The sequence below is a fragment of the Diabrotica undecimpunctata genome, chromosome 9 (assembly GCF_040954645.1).
Source record: "Diabrotica undecimpunctata isolate CICGRU chromosome 9, icDiaUnde3, whole genome shotgun sequence".
Lineage (NCBI taxonomy): Eukaryota > Metazoa > Arthropoda > Insecta > Coleoptera > Chrysomelidae > Diabrotica > Diabrotica undecimpunctata.
In genome coordinates, this window is record NC_092811.1 from 14,565,646 (window position 1) to 14,583,603 (window position 17,958).

Here is a 17,958-nt window from a genome sequence, read left to right on the forward strand (position 1 = left end):
ACATCTACTTGACCTTGTACATCCAAAACATCTGAAATATATTGAGTTATTACAGCTAAGTTTGATACAGTAGAACGTTTATCTATAAAGCCATGTTGATAAGGTGATATCCATCCCCTAACAGAAGGGTAAATACGATTATATAGAGTTACTTCGAAAACCTTTGAAAAATTGGATAACAAAGATACCGGTCTGTAATTGGATACATCAGATTTCGTTCCGTTTTTGAATACAGGGCATATTTTTGCATTTTTCCATAATTCGGGATGTTCCTGTTTTTATTGATAAGTTAAAAATTTTTTGAAGTGGCTTTACAAATACCCGAGAACAATCTTTCACTAAAAATGCTGGAATATTATCCGGTCCGGACGTCATTTTATTTTTAATTCTTTTAAATGCTACTAAAATTTCGTTTTCTTGAAATTCGTTAAAATTAATAGTGGGTAAGTAGATACCACTACATTCTTGATTATTTAATACATTGTTGTCGACAGGTAAATAAACTTTTTCAAAAAACATCTTAAAAGCATGGATTATATCGCGAGGATTATTTAATGTATCGCCGTTGTAACACATTTCACCTGGGATTCTAGAAGTTTTATTCTTTGCATGAACATAATATGCCCAGAAATTATTAGATTCGTTAGAAATACTATTCTGAATTTTTTCAAGATAAACGTTATATTGAGTTTTAATCATTTGTTTAATTATTTTTCGCAACCTTTTAAATTCATGCATATAAAGTATATTACCTGTTTTCTTATAATTTGTGATATTTTTTGATTTCAACTTTATCATTCTAATTATTTCCGCATTGTACCATGTAGGATATTGATGTTTATAATTTCTGTATATTGATACACACAATCAAATAATTCATATATCTTAGCATAAAATAATTCTAGGACTGTATTTACATCATCAGACATATCTAAAAAATTCCAGTCGCAATTAAGAAATTCTGAGTACAGTAAAGGAAAATTTGCTTTTTTAAAATTATATCTTTTAGTTTTAGAATGAGCCACAAAACTGGTTTCCTTTTTCTGAAAATCATTAATATTTATCATTAATGCTGGATGATGTAAATCTTTTTGAACAAGTGGTGCATTATCGCGACTTACATGACATGTATCTGATGATATAACTAAGTCTAACAATCGATTTAAATTATTTCCCACCTGATTATACTGATTTAAATTAAACAAACACATTAAGTCTAGCACTGCCGATGTCTTCACATCAGATCTATTTTGATCAATATACTTTGGAATGTTAAGGTCGCCCAGGGAATAACAGTGTCATTAAATAATTCAAGTTGCTCTAACATTTCAAAAAAATATTCAAAATCATTCAACTTTAATTTGTCAGGAATATATAATACTGCAACATAAAACTTTTTATTTCCTGTGCGACACTCAACAACCAACAAATCAACTAGTGGAAAATGTAAATCAAATGTTGAGACATCAACAACAACACACTCAAAATTTGACTTAAGTGCCAACAGTACACCTCCACCAGTCGATATATTTCTTCATTTATTCGGTTCTGTTTCTTCTTATTTTTTCCTTATTTTTCTTCTTCTTCTTTTCCGTAGAATTTTATAAATATTATTAAGCGGTAACGTTTATCTCAAAAATTTGTAATGCTGGATTAGAAAATGTCTAAATAATAAAACAAAAAAAAAGATGGCCCAGTGGGCGGTACAGTAGACTTACGCGAAGCTTCATACGTAATCGTATTATTTATTAATTATTTATATTTTAAACAAATTATATTATATTAAAATAATTCAATAAATAAACTAAATAAAGTGTAAAAAAAATATTTGTATTTACTTATATGGAATTATTTTAAAGCGAGAAGTGTGTTAAAAATTTACACAGATTACTTAATATTTTTATGAATTGGATGACATTTATAATTTTTAAATTTTGACAATCGTTGCGAATCGAATCTTTTATTGAATATTCTTTAAGTTTTTACCTTTTCATTTTACGTCTGTATTTTGTTAATTATTTTTCATATAGTTTTTATGTAAACCTGCTTGGAGTAAATTATATGTAATGACTAGAAAAGAATTGATCAAAAGTAGTGAATCGATGTGAAGATCTACTAGTTCGCAAAGCTACCCGTATGCCCTCTCGTGGCGCGAGAAGGCGTACGGGTGCAATATAGAAACTACGTTAACAATGAACCTAAAGTTAGAAATCAAGATCGCTAATAATTAAATATAAACACGTAGTCCATTACTGTTTACATATTAAATGTACTAGCCGTCTAACTCACGCAACTAATTTTAAACTTTGTTCACGAAATTTATACAATCTAAACTTTTTGGCGGTCAGGTCTAAATCTAATTTATAGTTTTCCTCAGTTCGATTCCGGTATCGATGCCAACGAAATTAAAGGTATATATTTGCTGAATATTGATATTATGCTTTGTTTTAGCGATATTGCCGATTCTGAGAACTGGACTATAATGAAATTTACCATTGCCTAAGTAATATTGCAGTTTTTAATTAATTTATCGGAATCGGCCACAAATTTTTATATATGTATATATATATATGTATATATACATATATATATATATAAAGTAGCACAACTCTTGTCTTTTTTATCTCCAAATTGACCGAAAACATCCCATTCACTTACGAGTGCACTTTTTTTATATTAAATTAAACGGTCATATTCCTTAAAGATATATGTATATATATATATATATATATATATATATATATGTTATATGAGAAAATATTAACCTTGAACTAGCTTAAGTTCGCCGACTTCAGATTTCATCATCCCATTCCCATAGAAACCGCTGAGCACGCATTAGAACTTTGTACGAACCGTTGGCCAATATTCATGGGAACAGCAATTCAGCACTTCATACCAAACCTATAAATTACCATTCTCAGATGCCGGAATCACTCTTAGCTGCAACTTCGACCAGTCCAGTTAATGTAGTCATTTTAAATTAATTTAATTTTGTACTATTATTTAATATTTAATTTGTAACAAATAAAGTTCTTTTTTAAAAAGTCAAATACGTGATTAGTGATCTAACAATTGGCGCAAAGTCAGTAGGATCCGGTTAACGTTGCTAGAACACGTGTATACTCACTGGCAGCGGCGGATTCTCATCCCTTAACGGAACAAAGAATCTACGGAAGTCCTCACTCCTGTGACCTACGGAAGGAACACCTAGTGAAGCCCCTGGTAGCCGAGCAGAGAGAACAAGACAACCCATAAAGAAGAAAGCATCTCCGAACAACCTCACTCCTGTAATCTACGGAAGGAACACCTAGTGAAGCCCCTGGTAGCTGAGCAGAGAGAACAAGGCGTCCCGATGTTCTTCTTTATGTAAGTGGATTTTGAATCATCTCGTTAATAATTTTGTTATAATAATTTACGAAATTGACTATACTGCAAGTCAATTAATCAAGATACATAAAAGAAAATACAAGTTGATTATCTAATATTTGAAATTATTGATATTTCTTTACATACTATTTTATACTGATATTTTATTGACATATTTTTTTACTTGCTATATTTTGGTATATTTTCTCTCGATATATTTTTATTTGGTATATTTGATACATTTTTGTTGATATATTATTTGATATTTTTATATTGATACATTTTTGCCCTTTATATACCACCACATTTTTTTTTCTCCCTTATATACTGATACATTTTATATTTCTCCATACTTCTATTTTTCATTTTCGTTTAAAAATATCTCGAAAAATGCCTGAGACACGTTCCCAGACTCAACAAGAAATCGAACCATTCAAGCTTTCGGAAATATTTTCCATTATCCCAGAATTTGAAGGCGATCCGATTTCTCTTTCTACATTTTTAGATGCGTGCGACTGTGCTTTTAAAATGGCCACAGGCGATCAGCGCGTTCTATTAACGATTCACGTAAAAAATAAACTGAAAGGTAAAGCTGCACAGCTTATTAATTCTAGAAAACCAATTTCTTATACAGAAATAAAACAATTACTAAATCTACATTTCGGAGACAGTAGAGACCTGACCTCCTTAATACAAGACTTACAAAGACTAAGACAACTATCTAACGAATCTCCTCTAACTTTCTTTAACCGTTTACAAGTTCTGAATGCAAAAATGCACGCCTCGATCCAAGTAGCAAATTTATCCCCAGATCAAAAAACTGCCCAATGTGACTTAATCGATACCATGGCCCTAAACACACTTTTAACCGGTTTAGAACCTCGTCTAGGACAAATTATTAGGGCTAGTAATCCAAAAGATCTCATTGAAGCAAGCAATCGTATTAGACGCGAACTTCAATTGTCATATTTTGAAGAACAAAAATCTAATTCTAGATCAACTATTCCTAAACCCTCTCAACCAATGAGAAGACCCTCATCTCAGTTTACAAAATGTACAAATTGTGGCCGCATTGGTCATCTAAATAGTGAATGCCGCTCTTCACGTTTCGTACAGCCAAACCAAACTTATTCTAGGCCACACGGTTACCAAAACCAATATAATAATGGACCTAACAACTATCAAAACAATCAGAATCCTAATAGGAATCAATATTCGTCCAACAATCCAAATTTCAACCAACAGAGACCTTCCTTTTCATCTCAAAATCAAAATCAAAATCGTCCATCTGTTATTCAAAGAAACCCAAACTTCCAAAGAGCACATGTTTTAAACGAATACCCTGATGAAATGACGACTAACTATTATACAGACGAATACTATACAGATAATTATTATAATACCGATAATTATGAAAACTATGAAACAGATTATTATACAGAAAATAATCCACAAACTGATAACTTTTACGAAACCAATAACACACAAAATTATCAGGATTTTCTTTCACTTCAGAATCAAAATCATCCTCCCAATCATACGAACACCTCAACGGATATTACGAATATCCAAGAACAAATCCAAGCACTCAACTTGGACAACTTTCATCCGAATCTCAATTTTCCCGAACAGACATTCATGTAACCCCATTTCATACAATGAGTTCCAAAAATTTATATTACATTCATGATGCTACCAACACTTTTAAACTTTTAATCGACACAGGTGCTGGAATCACTGTTTTCAAAGAAAACACAGCACGCAATTATCATAATAGATTTCCTGAAAACGTTACTATTCAAGGTATAACCGATCAAAAATTGTTAATAACAGAATCTGTCCTAATTCCCTTCACTGACAATAATCCTCTCAAAGTCTTTATCTTCAATTTAGACATTGATTTCGATGGCATAATAGGCCTAGACTTTCTAGATCATTATGAATGCGTAATAGATCTTAAATCCCGACAGTTGCATACAAATTTTAAAACTGTCACCCTTCACAAAGTAGGACACGAGACAAACACACCTCCTAAAGACAAAACACCGACACACCCCACAGAAATAAGACAAAACGAACCTAAAATAAAAATTAAATCAGATTCTAAACAGGAATCAAATTTAAAATATCAAAACCCTATAAATGAAAAATGTACTATCGTAAACAATCGAGATCAAGACAAAAATCTTGAAAGACCAGAGAGAAAACGAATAAAAGGAAAAAACAGAATTACCATTGACAGCCGGACCGAACAAATATGCAGACTAAAATGCAACTTATCAAATACAGATGCCATATTATCAGCTCAAGAAATAGAAAAAGTTAGATTACCTCATGCATTAGTCCATGTAGATGAAAATGGAGAATTCTTAACTTCCATACTAAATGCTAATGCTATGCCGAAGACAATCGAATTTTCAGACATTTCAATCGAACCTTTCAAAAATTCGGAGACAATCCTATCCTACAACGGAAATGATTTTGAAGAACCCGTAGTAGATAGAACACGAATAATTAAAGAACAACTAAGAATTGATCATCTAAATTGCGAAGAACAAGAACTCATTCTAGATATATGTACTGAATACGCAGATATATTTTATGTCGAAGGCGACAAACTGACCTTCACAAACGAAATCAAGCACAAAATCGAAACAAACAACGCTAAACCTATCTTCACTAAATCCTATAGATATCCTCAAATACATAAGGAAGAGGTAAAGACGCAAATTAATAAAATGTTAGAAGAAGGAATAATCCAGAAAAGTGTCTCGCCCTGGTCGAGTCCAGTCTGGGTCGTACCGAAGAAATTAGATGCGTCAGGAAAACAAAAATGGCGAGTTGTTATTGATTATCGAAAACTCAACGAACTCACAGTACAAGACCGTTATCCTCTACCACAAATATCAGAACTATTGGACCAACTAGGAAGATGCCAATACTTCACAACACTAGATTTAGCGTCTGGATTTCACCAGATTGAAATCGAGCCACAAGACATCCAGAAAACGGCCTTTTCCGTCGAAAATGGACATTACGAATTTGTTCGCATGCCATTCGGACTAATGAATGCTCCATCTACTTTCCAGAGAGTAATGGACAACATCCTCTTAGGAATACAAAACGAAAGATGCTTAGTGTATATGGATGACATAATTATCTACTCACCCACTATTCATGATCACATGTCACGACTAACAGAAGTTTTTAAAAGGTTACGAAAAGCAAATTTAAAAATACAGCCAGACAAGTGCGAATTTTTAAGAAAAGAAGTAGCATATTTGGGCCACCTTGTAACAGAAAATGGTGTAAAAACAAATCCAGCTAAAATATCTTGCATCAAAAACTTCCCGGAACCAAAGAACACCAAAGAAATAAAGTCATTCTTAGGCTTAGCCGGTTACTATAGAAGATTTATTCCAAATTTTGCCAAAATTTCTAAACCACTTACGAAACTACTTCAGAAAGACGTACCTTTTATTTTTAATTCTGATTGCAAAGAAGCCTTTAACGAACTCAAAAATATTTTAACTTCAGATCCAATACTTATATATCCCAATTTTGAGGAACCATTTTTACTAACAACTGACGCTAGTGCATTCGCGATTGGAGCTGTTCTATCGCAAGGCCCTATTGGAAAAGATTTACCCATAGCTTATGCCTCCAGAACATTATGCGGTGCCGAAACAAAATATTCGACTATAGAGAGAGAACTATTAGCTATCGTATGGGCAGTCAAACATTTTAGACCATATCTTTTTGGCCGAAAATTCACCCTGATTACCGATCATCGACCCCTTACATGGCTTTTCTCGATAAAAGATCCCGGAAGCCGATTAGCGCGTTGGCGCCTAAAACTCGAAGAATACAATTATAAAATAGAACATCGCGCAGGAAAAATAAACAGAAATGCAGATGCCCTCTCAAGGATAAAGATTAACCATTTCAAGGATTGTGCAAACTTTCAATCAAAAATCTCATTACATGCATCGAATGAAGATGATACGGAAACTCAAGAAAACGAAGACGACGATGAAGAAAATATAGAAAAAATGTCCGAAGAACTTGACAAGTTTATCGAACTGTATAGAACAAAGTCAATAATCGATTATTCTAAAATTGAAACATCGAATACGGACTTATTAGACAAATCCAACAAAAATATTGTTACATTTTTTTGGCAAAATAAACTTGAAGAACTCCACGAGAACATAATGAATGACATATTCGAAGAAAACATGGAATATAGTAACCGAAGAATTAATATTGTACACAGCAAAACTGTAAAAGATCGAAAGTATTTTATTATACCATTACCGTTTGATCCCGAACGAGTAATATCACATTTGTTTCTTGTACTTTTTGCAAATAAAGAACAATTCGATGAATCAAAAATATATTGTGTCGAAAATAATCTCGAACTACCTATCCTAGAAATATTTTCTTATATTTTTGCTGACAAAGAATTAAAATTAAGAATCTGTCAAAATATAATTAAAATAGCCAGCGAAGACGAAATCCCTCAAATTTTAGATCATTACCATTGTGGTAAAAACAATTTACATCGAGGAATAAACGAAACTGTCAGAAGAATAAAGCAGAAATACAATTGGAAGAATTTAACAAAAGATGTAGAGAAATTTGTAAAAGCATGTGAAATATGCCAAAAAGTTAAGATTTGCAGGAAAAACTTAAGTGGACCACTAGTCATAACAGAAACTTCAAAGCTTAACCTCCTTCAGAAGAAGACCCAATGTCCAACAAGAAAGCGAAGCAGAAACACCAATTACTCTGTAAAAGTCAAAGCAATGGCATTGACTTTTCACTAATAAGGGGAGCTGTTATATGAGAAAATATTAACCTTGAACTAGCTTAAGTTCGCCGACTTCAGATTTCATCATCCCATTCCCATAGAAACCGCTGAGCACGCATTAGAACTTTGTACGAACCGTTGGCCAATATTCATGGGAACAGCAATTCAGCACTTCATACCAAACCTATAAATTACCATTCTCAGATGCCGGAATCACTCTTAGCTGCAACTTCGACCAGTCCAGTTAATGTAGTCATTTTAAATTAATTTAATTTTGTACTATTATTTAATATTTAATTTGTAACAAATAAAGTTCTTTTTTAAAAAGTCAAATACGTGATTAGTGATCTAACATATATATATATATATATATATATATATATATATATATATATATATATATATATATATATATATATATTAAACTTAGAGCTAAGATTAATATTATTATAAAAATTAATATTAAACTCACCAGTCTTCCGGGTTGAACCGCGTCGATATCCATTTTGCCGAGCTTTCGACATCCTCTCTGATGTCTTCTTCAGGGCTTCCGAGGTCTCAGTCTCCCGAGCCCCCAGACACTACTACACTCACTAGTCACTTCTAGTTCACTCACTAGTTCACTACTACGACTGGGACCAGGGGACGGTTCATTTATACCGTCGATGGTGACGTGGCCTAGGTGGGGGTTAGGGTGGGGATTGGCGCGAGAGTTGGCGCGAACATTTCCGACAGTGGGATTTTGATTCGAAGATGGAGGGGGCGATATTTTGTTTATGAGAGGTCTCCATGTAGAAGGTAACCGTATGGCGTCATCTCTTTTATTAAGGCAATTTGGTCTTTTTTCTATTTCTATGGCTTCTCGGATAATTCTTGGTTTATAAAAGCGGATGGGGGTTATGGTTCTGGAGTTTTCGAAATCAATTTTGTGACCTGTATGAAGATGGTGTTGACCGAGAGCTGAAATTGAATCGGAATTGCGAACAGAAATGGAATGTTCATAAATCCTATTTTGAATTCTACGATTTGTTTGGCCTATATAGGATCGGGGGCAGTCTGCACAAGGAATTTCATAAACTCCGTGCTGTTCGTTTGGAATATTGTCTTTGATTGATCGAACAAGAGATGAAAGTTTTTGTTGGGGGGTAAAACTTTCATCTCTTGTTCGATCAATCAAAGACAATATTCCAAACGAACAGCACGGAGTTTATGAAATTCCTTGTGCAGACTGCCCCCGATCCTATATAGGCCAAACAAATCGTAGAATTCAAAATAGGATTTATGAACATTCCATTTCTGTTCGCAATTCCGATTCAATTTCAGCTCTCGGTCAACACCATCTTCATACAGGTCACAAAATTGATTTCGAAAACTCCAGAACCATAACCCCCATCCGCTTTTATAAACCAAGAATTATCCGAGAAGCCATAGAAATAGAAAAAAGACCAAATTGCCTTAATAAAAGAGATGACGCCATACGGTTACCTTCTACATGGAGACCTCTCATAAACAAAATATCGCCCCCTCCATCTTCGAATCAAAATCCCACTGTCGGAAATGTTCGCGCCAACTCTCGCGCCAATCCCCACCCTAACCCCCACCTAGGCCACGTCACCATCGACGGTATAAATGAACCGTCCCCTGGTCCCAGTCGTAGTAGTGAACTAGTGAGTGAACTAGAAGTGACTAGTGAGTATAGTAGTGTCTGGGGGCTCGGGAGACTGAGACCTCGGAAGCCCTGAAGAAGACATCAGAGAGGATGTCGAAAGCTCGGCAAAATGGATATCGACGCGGTTCAACCCGGAAGACTGGTGCTTTATAATAATATTAATCTTAGCTCTAAGTTTAATTGTACTAACCGCGGAAATCTTTCCGAACATATATATATATATATATATATATATATATATATATATATATATATATATAATATACATATTCCTTAAAGATATATATATATATATATATATATATATATATATATATATATATATATATATATATATATATATATATATATATATATATATATTGGGATATATAACAAGGGAAAAACAATAATATATAAGATGGAAGGCAACCGTAAATACACATTTATGACTATTTTTAGTTTTAATCTATATCTCATTATAACAGTGGAACCTGGTATACCTAATCAAACTTTAAAAATCATTTTAGCCACTTTGTAGGGTCTTACGGAAAAAGTGGTCCACTTTACTTTTTTATGAACGTGGATTGTGGATTGACCTAGGAACATTTGTTTAAAAATTAAAGGACATGTCCAGCGCAAGCTTTCCCGTATTTACTAGATACTTTACGATACGAGTACGTACATTCACAAGCAGTTTATTTCTTAAATATTGTCTTGAAAAACAAAACGTAATTTTCCGGCTCAATAAGTATACACATTTTATATGTGCCTATATAAAACAGACACGTATTAAACAATTTAGTTCATAACACTGTAATATCAATGTTTTAGAAATACATTTCAATTAACAGGCTCTGGTCTTTTATACAAAAAAACTCTCAGAGATATTAACCATAAATAAAAAATAATAATTGTAAATAAAGAGGATATAATAAAAGAAGGCGATTAAGGATATGATCATTAAAAAAAATATAGGGAAAAGCGAATAAATGTAAATTTTTTTATTTTCATTCCATGTTGCTTTTGGCTTTAAGTTTAACCATCTTTTATATTTTTCGTTATTCTCTGTAATAAAATATAAAAACATTGATCCGCTTAATTTTAAAAGACCTTATGTTGATTTCACTTCCACAAAACAATATTGCATAAATATCTGCCTGCTTTACTTCTACTAAAAAATCCCTTTATTTAAACCTTTTTCAGTTGTAAATTGATTGTACTTTGTACCTTGATTTATAAACTTCCTGGACACAATTTTAAGGCACCACTCATATTTTTCTCAATAATCTTTATTTATTGATAATTTACTGTACGGCAAGTTGCCTATGGACCTTGTTTGACAGTAACAGTTGTTATGAAAGCTAATAATAGTCTTGTTTTAACAATAATTTGTAATAATCTTCGTTATAGACTAAAAGTGAGTTAAACTTTTCATAAAAAGTGCCGATTAAAGCAAAGTGCTTGTGAGAAACAAGATTTTTATTGTGATATTTTTCATCACATGCATGTTTGGAAGTTCATTTGCATAAAAATCAAAATCAAAAAAAATTAACCGTCAAAGAAATTTGTCGATGGAGGAGGCAGTGCGATCATCGACTCTCCTAGATGAAGGATACACAATGCGATACGTTGCAGGTTTATTAGGAAGACATCATTCCAGCATCAGTCACAAGGTGAGGCGATATAAGGAAACAAAGTCGTACCATCGAAGAATGCCCATAATTACTAAGACAACATTATTGTCGAATATATAATGCCTTTTGTTCCGTTTCTTGGACCTAATTTTTTAGTCATGCAAGACAACGCTCGTGCTTATGTTGTGTGGCCACCTAACAGTCCGGACATGAATCCTATAGAGCAGAGTTTCCCAAACTTATCTAAACCGCGACCCCTTTTTGCTAAAAAATTTGTTCGCGACCTCCCAATTTCCCCCCACTCATTTATTCAATATTATTTGACAGAAATAGCGTGCCTAATTTACAATTATCTGATGGTTTCTCAAATTTAATTTTACTTTAACTAGTAATTAGTAGTAGGTACTTCTGCCAGAATAGCATTTACAATAAAAATAAATAATAAGAAGTCGACTGCACATTGTACACCGCGACATATTAGCTTGTATCTACATCGCAAAACTCTTTCATGATAATCGCGAAAGCGCTCGCTACTAGATGGCACTCTGGATGGAACGTTCTCGTAGCCTCGTTTTGACTTTATATAAGCGGCGATGCGCAACGAAACCTCAGTTCGAATCCAAACAGCCTATGGTGGCGAACGCGGTGTTGAGTAATGAGTAAATATTTTACGACTTACGTATTTCCGTTTACGTATTTACGTCTACGATAAATTATGAATTATGGATAAGTTTTTAAAAAGAAGTGCAGAACCATCTATGTCTGAAAGTGGCAGTAGCAGCAATAAAAAGAAAAACAGATTCTACATTGATGAATATCTTAAATATGGTTTTACCGTTATTTCCAATAAACCACAATGTGTTATTTGTGGACAAGTCTTGTCAAAAGAAAGCATGAAGCCCTCAAAGTTACTTCGACATTTAAATAGCAAACATCCAGATAAAAAAGACAAGCCCGTAGAATTCTTTGAAAGAAAGCTGAACGTCCTTCACAAACAGCAATACAGTTTTCCCTTGGCAACCACTACTAATGAAAAAGCATTATTAGCAAGTTATAAAGTTGCTTATCGTGTTGCCAAAACTAGTAATCCGCACAAAATTGCTGAAAATCTGATTTTTCCAGCAGCTGTTGAAATGGTACATATAATGTGTGGGGAAAGAGAGGCTACAAAATTAAATACAATACCTCTGTCAAATAATACTATCCAAAGAAGAATTAGTGATATGGCAGAAGATATTCAAGCACAAGTTGTGAAAAATATTAATAAATGCACGTACTTCTCTCTTCAAATGGACGAATCCACAGATATATCTAACTGTGCCCAATTCATTACGTTTGTAAGATATGATACAAATAATGGCATTCAAGAAGATATTTTATTTTGTTCCCCATTGGAGACCAATACCACTAAAAAATGTTTACTCGACACTTTTGTGAAACGTACAAGTAAATATGATATTGACTGGGGTAAATGTATTGCTATATGCACAGATGGCGCTAAAGCTATGACAGGACATAAATCTGGTCTTGTCGTCAAATTACAAGAAATAATGCCTAATGCAAAATGGAGACATTGTTTTTTACATTGAGAAGCTCTTGCGTCCAAATCTTTACCTCCTGAAATGGACTGTGTTATGAAAACCATCATTAAAGTTGTAAATTCCATTAAAGGAAAAGCTTTGCAGACCCGTATTTTTAGAAAAATTTGCGAAGACATGGGTGCTTTATTTGAAAATCTTCTCTATCACACCGAAGTAAGGTGGCTTTCAAGGGGCAACGTCTTAAAAAGAGTATTTCACCTAAGAGCAGAGCTTTGAATGTATATGAAAGATGAGAAGTCCCCATATGAAAATCAATTTTCCGATCCTATTTGGCTTCTAAAACTAGATTTCCTTGCTGATATTTTCGAGCAATTAAATATTTTGAACAGTAATTTACAAGGTCGCGACATTAATATAATTACATCCACAGATAAAATTAAGGCGTTTCTAAGAAAAATCGATTTATGGTCGACCTCACTTGGCAAAAAACAACTCGATTCATTCCAGTACCTTTAGGAAATTATGGAAAATGTATCCAATTACAGTGCTACAAATTTTGAACAAGTTATTGCTGACATTCATGTTACTTTGCTCAATTTAAAACAACAGCTCTGTGATTATTTCCCCGAAGAAATTAAAAACAGTTACGACAGTTGCAGATGGATATTAAATCCGTTTTTAGCCGATTCCTTTCAGCATGTTGAAATACCAATAAACATGAAAGAAAAACTTATTGAAATATCAAGTGATGGAATGTTGAAGCTCCAATTTTTTTCCCAGAACTCGGACCAATTTTGGACCGAAAAGATGCAGGAATACCCCCAGTTGGCGAGTGAAGCTGTAAAATGTTTGGTTCCATTTGTAACATCATATTTGTGCGAGTTAAGTTTCTCGTCTATGACTGCCATTAAAACAAGAGTTAGAAATCGTCTCGTACTTGAAAATTATATAATTGTGTGTGTCTCAAATACACAGCCTAGATTTGAAAGATTAGTTTCACAGAAACAGGCGCATAGCCCTCATTAAGATTATAATATTTGACTTTGTTTTACTCTTTTATTTTTACGGACTTTAATATTTAGTTTTATATTTCGTCTGATAATTAATTGTTAATTTCTATTTACGGCGTTGTTAAAATAAAAATACATGATCTAACAAAGTGGTGCTTTTGTCTTATTTTGGAAATGTTCAGCGACCCCCACTTTGGGAAACACTGCTATAGAGCATATACGGGACTATTTCAAAAAAGATTCGAAGTCGTAGACCCCCTATTGCCAATCACAATCAACTCATTGAGGCCGTTTTTTCTGTCTCAACATATTTGCTACCCTCTCTTCTTTTCAATGATTTATTATACGTCACGATTCAACTAACTATTCTATTTCCACCACAAAACGTTCAAAACATATTTTGCTTAATAAAAATCTTACCTTACAATTACAGTTACCTACATTTTTAGAAATTTTGCAAAAAAATTAATAACTGATGAAGTAGAAAAATGTTCGGATAAGGATATTTGAATCGAAAGAACGAAATATAATTTAAATGTCAGTTGGTAGTTCTGATTTCTTACTAAAGGTAGCGCTAGGAGTTATCCTACTGGACAGAGTGTGAGTTGTCGTCCTAGGCTTTTATAATAGATAGATGTATATTTGGTCTTTAAAAAAATTTATTTTTGGTGAATCTGACAGTATCTAAAAATCTAACAATATATCTAAAATGCGCTTGTGACTATTGGTGCAAACACTTAAGGAATACAGTGACTGTCTACTTGTTTAAGATTATTTCTTGTTTAGTAAATTTTAAAAGTTTAAACAACTAGGATAAATATTAATTAAAATAGTTAAACTGAAAAGAATAAAACTATTTAGTAATGAATTGCACTATAAGAAAGTGGTTACAGCACACCGCAAAATATTTCAAAGATGCAACTATAGTATATACGTGTCGTTTTACAGTTAACAGTTTTACGGTTATACAAAAAAAATATACCCCCAGCCGGCGTTTTTTTATGTTTCTAGATTCATTTTTATCTAATTAACATGCCACAGTAATTTTTCTTGTTTGATTTTCGATATATCAAGTTTTTTTAGAATATACTTTGTGGCACAACGTTTGTTTCACGCCGGCCAAGGATTAATTTGTTTATTTCAGCCGGCGTGGAATGCATATTCATGGTTCTTGGAACAGTGGAGGGGTGACTGAATTTGCAGATCGTTTGTATTCTGTGTCTACTTAGAAGTAGTCTTAGTTGTTATTAGTTGTTGCTGACGAAGTGTTGTTATCGTGCCATTTATTGCAATATAGGAGATTATGAAAAAGAACAGAGTCGTCTGCAAGCCATTTGCGATGAAATTATGTCTGATGAGAACAATGAAAGCGAATTTGCCGATGTTTATTTGTCAGAAGAAAATGAACCTGAATCTTCCAATGAGTATTCTTCTGGTGGTTGTGAGGAGCCAGTTCCCTAAAAGCGTGTCAAGAAAAATGATGAAAAATCTAGCGAAGGTACTTCTAATGTGGTTTCTGCAACCGTTTCTGCAAGTTATTGAACTTTATTTTTATTTTGTCAACAATAAACAGGTAAACTTTTTGTAGATGGATTTGGAATCTGGTTCACATGAAACTATTTCAATTCAAGGAACAAGGACTGTTGAACAACAAACAAATATTATTGATGTAACTATACAAGAAGTAATTGATATGGCCACAATTACTGAAGAAGTGTGTCATAGCGAGCAATTTCAGTGGAGGGAAGTTGATGGAACATCGCTGAAAACATTCGATTACAGTCTAGAAAACGACGGAATAAAATCGTCGTATTACGAGAATTATATAGATCAAGAACCATATGATTGTTTTAAGATCTTCCTTACTGACGACATAATATATTATATAGTTGAACAAACCAACTTATATGCACAGCAGGTTCTACAAAATTATACTACACCGTCAAATAAGAGGAAACACAAAAAGAAGTGGGTTCCCACAAATACTTCTGAAATGGAAAAATTTTTTGGCATTATGATGTGGATGGGATTAGTCAAATATCCTCGAATAAAAGCATACTGGAGTAACGACATTTCGTATACAAATTCGATAAAAAGTATAATGTGTCGAGATCGTTTTGAAGAGCTATTAAAGATGTGGCACTTTAGCAACAATAATAACCGATCTGTAGTAAATGATCGGCTAAGAAAAATTACTCCACTTCTCGAGAAGCTAATTAAACAGTTTCAAGCAGTAATTGTGCCATGTGAAGACGTATGCATAGATGAGACACTTGTGCCGTTTAGAGAACGCCTAAAATTTAGGCAATATATAAAGATCAAACGGTACAAGTTTAGCCTAAAACTGTACAAATTATGTACTATAAGTGGGTACACATACAATTTCAAAGTGTATTCTGGTAATAATAAGACTGATGATGGTAGTGCTTCCGCAGGAGTTGTGTTGCATTTGATGGATAATCTACTTGACTGTGGGCGTACTTTATACACCGACAACTATTACACAAGTGCAACCAAGTTATTAGAAAGAAATACACACCTAGTTGGCACTGTAAGAGCTAATCGTAAACTCAATTCTCCCAAAGTGGTTAATACTAAATTAAAAAAAAATGAAATTGTTGCTGAAGAAAGTTCTACTGGTATAGTAATGCTAAAGTGGAAAGACAAACGTGACGTGATGATGCTTACGATAAAACATCAAACAGACACCACTAAAATAAAGAACAGACGCGGTGAAATAGAGAAACCAACTGCTGTCGTTAGTTACAACAGGTGCAAGAGCTACATTGATTTATCAGATCAACTCAAGTCTTACTCTCATTGCCTTAGACGAGGTAATAAGTGGTACCGAAAATTAGCAGTTGAACTGAAACAATTCAAATAACGGAATACAGAGAGCTGTTAGCTGCAAGGTTATTATTCGGTAAACATCGTGTGGACCACAAGGAGAACAAAAAAGCAGATGATATAGAACAACTAGAACACGTTTTGGTACATCATAAACGAAACCGTTGTGTTTTGTGTTATAAGGCCTTAAAAGAATAAAATGACAGGAATACTGCAGCGAATACCTGTTCTCGATCAGTTTGGCAATGCAATGGGTGTAAAAATAATTATTGTATTCCTTGTTTTTTTCAGGAACAAAAGATGAACAAGAAATAATATTTGTTTCGTAATTTTACATGTTTTGTTATAATTTACTAATATTCCGATGTTTCATATGTTTATTATAGCTTTCCACTAAAACCTAATTTTTACTATTTACATTTTTTTATTCACCTTACCAAAAATAGGTTCATAAAATTAAAACAAACGTCCGGCACATATCAGCCTCTCGCTAGGACGGCTCTTTTTATATTCCTGCTTAAATAGCACAGTCGCGTGAACCGTTTTGTAATACGCGCCGTCTAAGTAAAAGTATACCATGTGGTACACCATTTGTGCCACGCCGTCCAAGGATCAAATCGAGTGTGAGAGACGTTTTGTCTCACGCCGTACGCAACGTGTTAAAAGTATTCCTGTACTCTAATGCATAAATTATACTTTAACAACAATTTTTTTTTTCTTAACCGTTATTTAAACTTAAGTCGAACTGTAGAATTATAACCAGGTAATCAATAAACGTTGCAAAGAAAAAGTTAAAACATCGCTGGTTGCAGTTAAAAAATCCAGCTGCAGAAAATCTTGGCCGCCATTGTTTTGTGTAAAATGCTAAATCAAAGAGGTGTTCCTTATTTCTGGGATCTTGCTCTTTTAAACTGAGTTCGTAGCAGATGTCGATGACTTCTTTTCCAGTTCTTTCCGTTGACTCGCACGCAGAAGATATTAATATTAGTACTACCTAAAAATATATAATCAATTGAAAAATTTCATGAAATTGTGTGATGTTTAAAACAATAGCTTTGAAATATTATTGTGCTTATTAGATGATACTTAAGTCTAT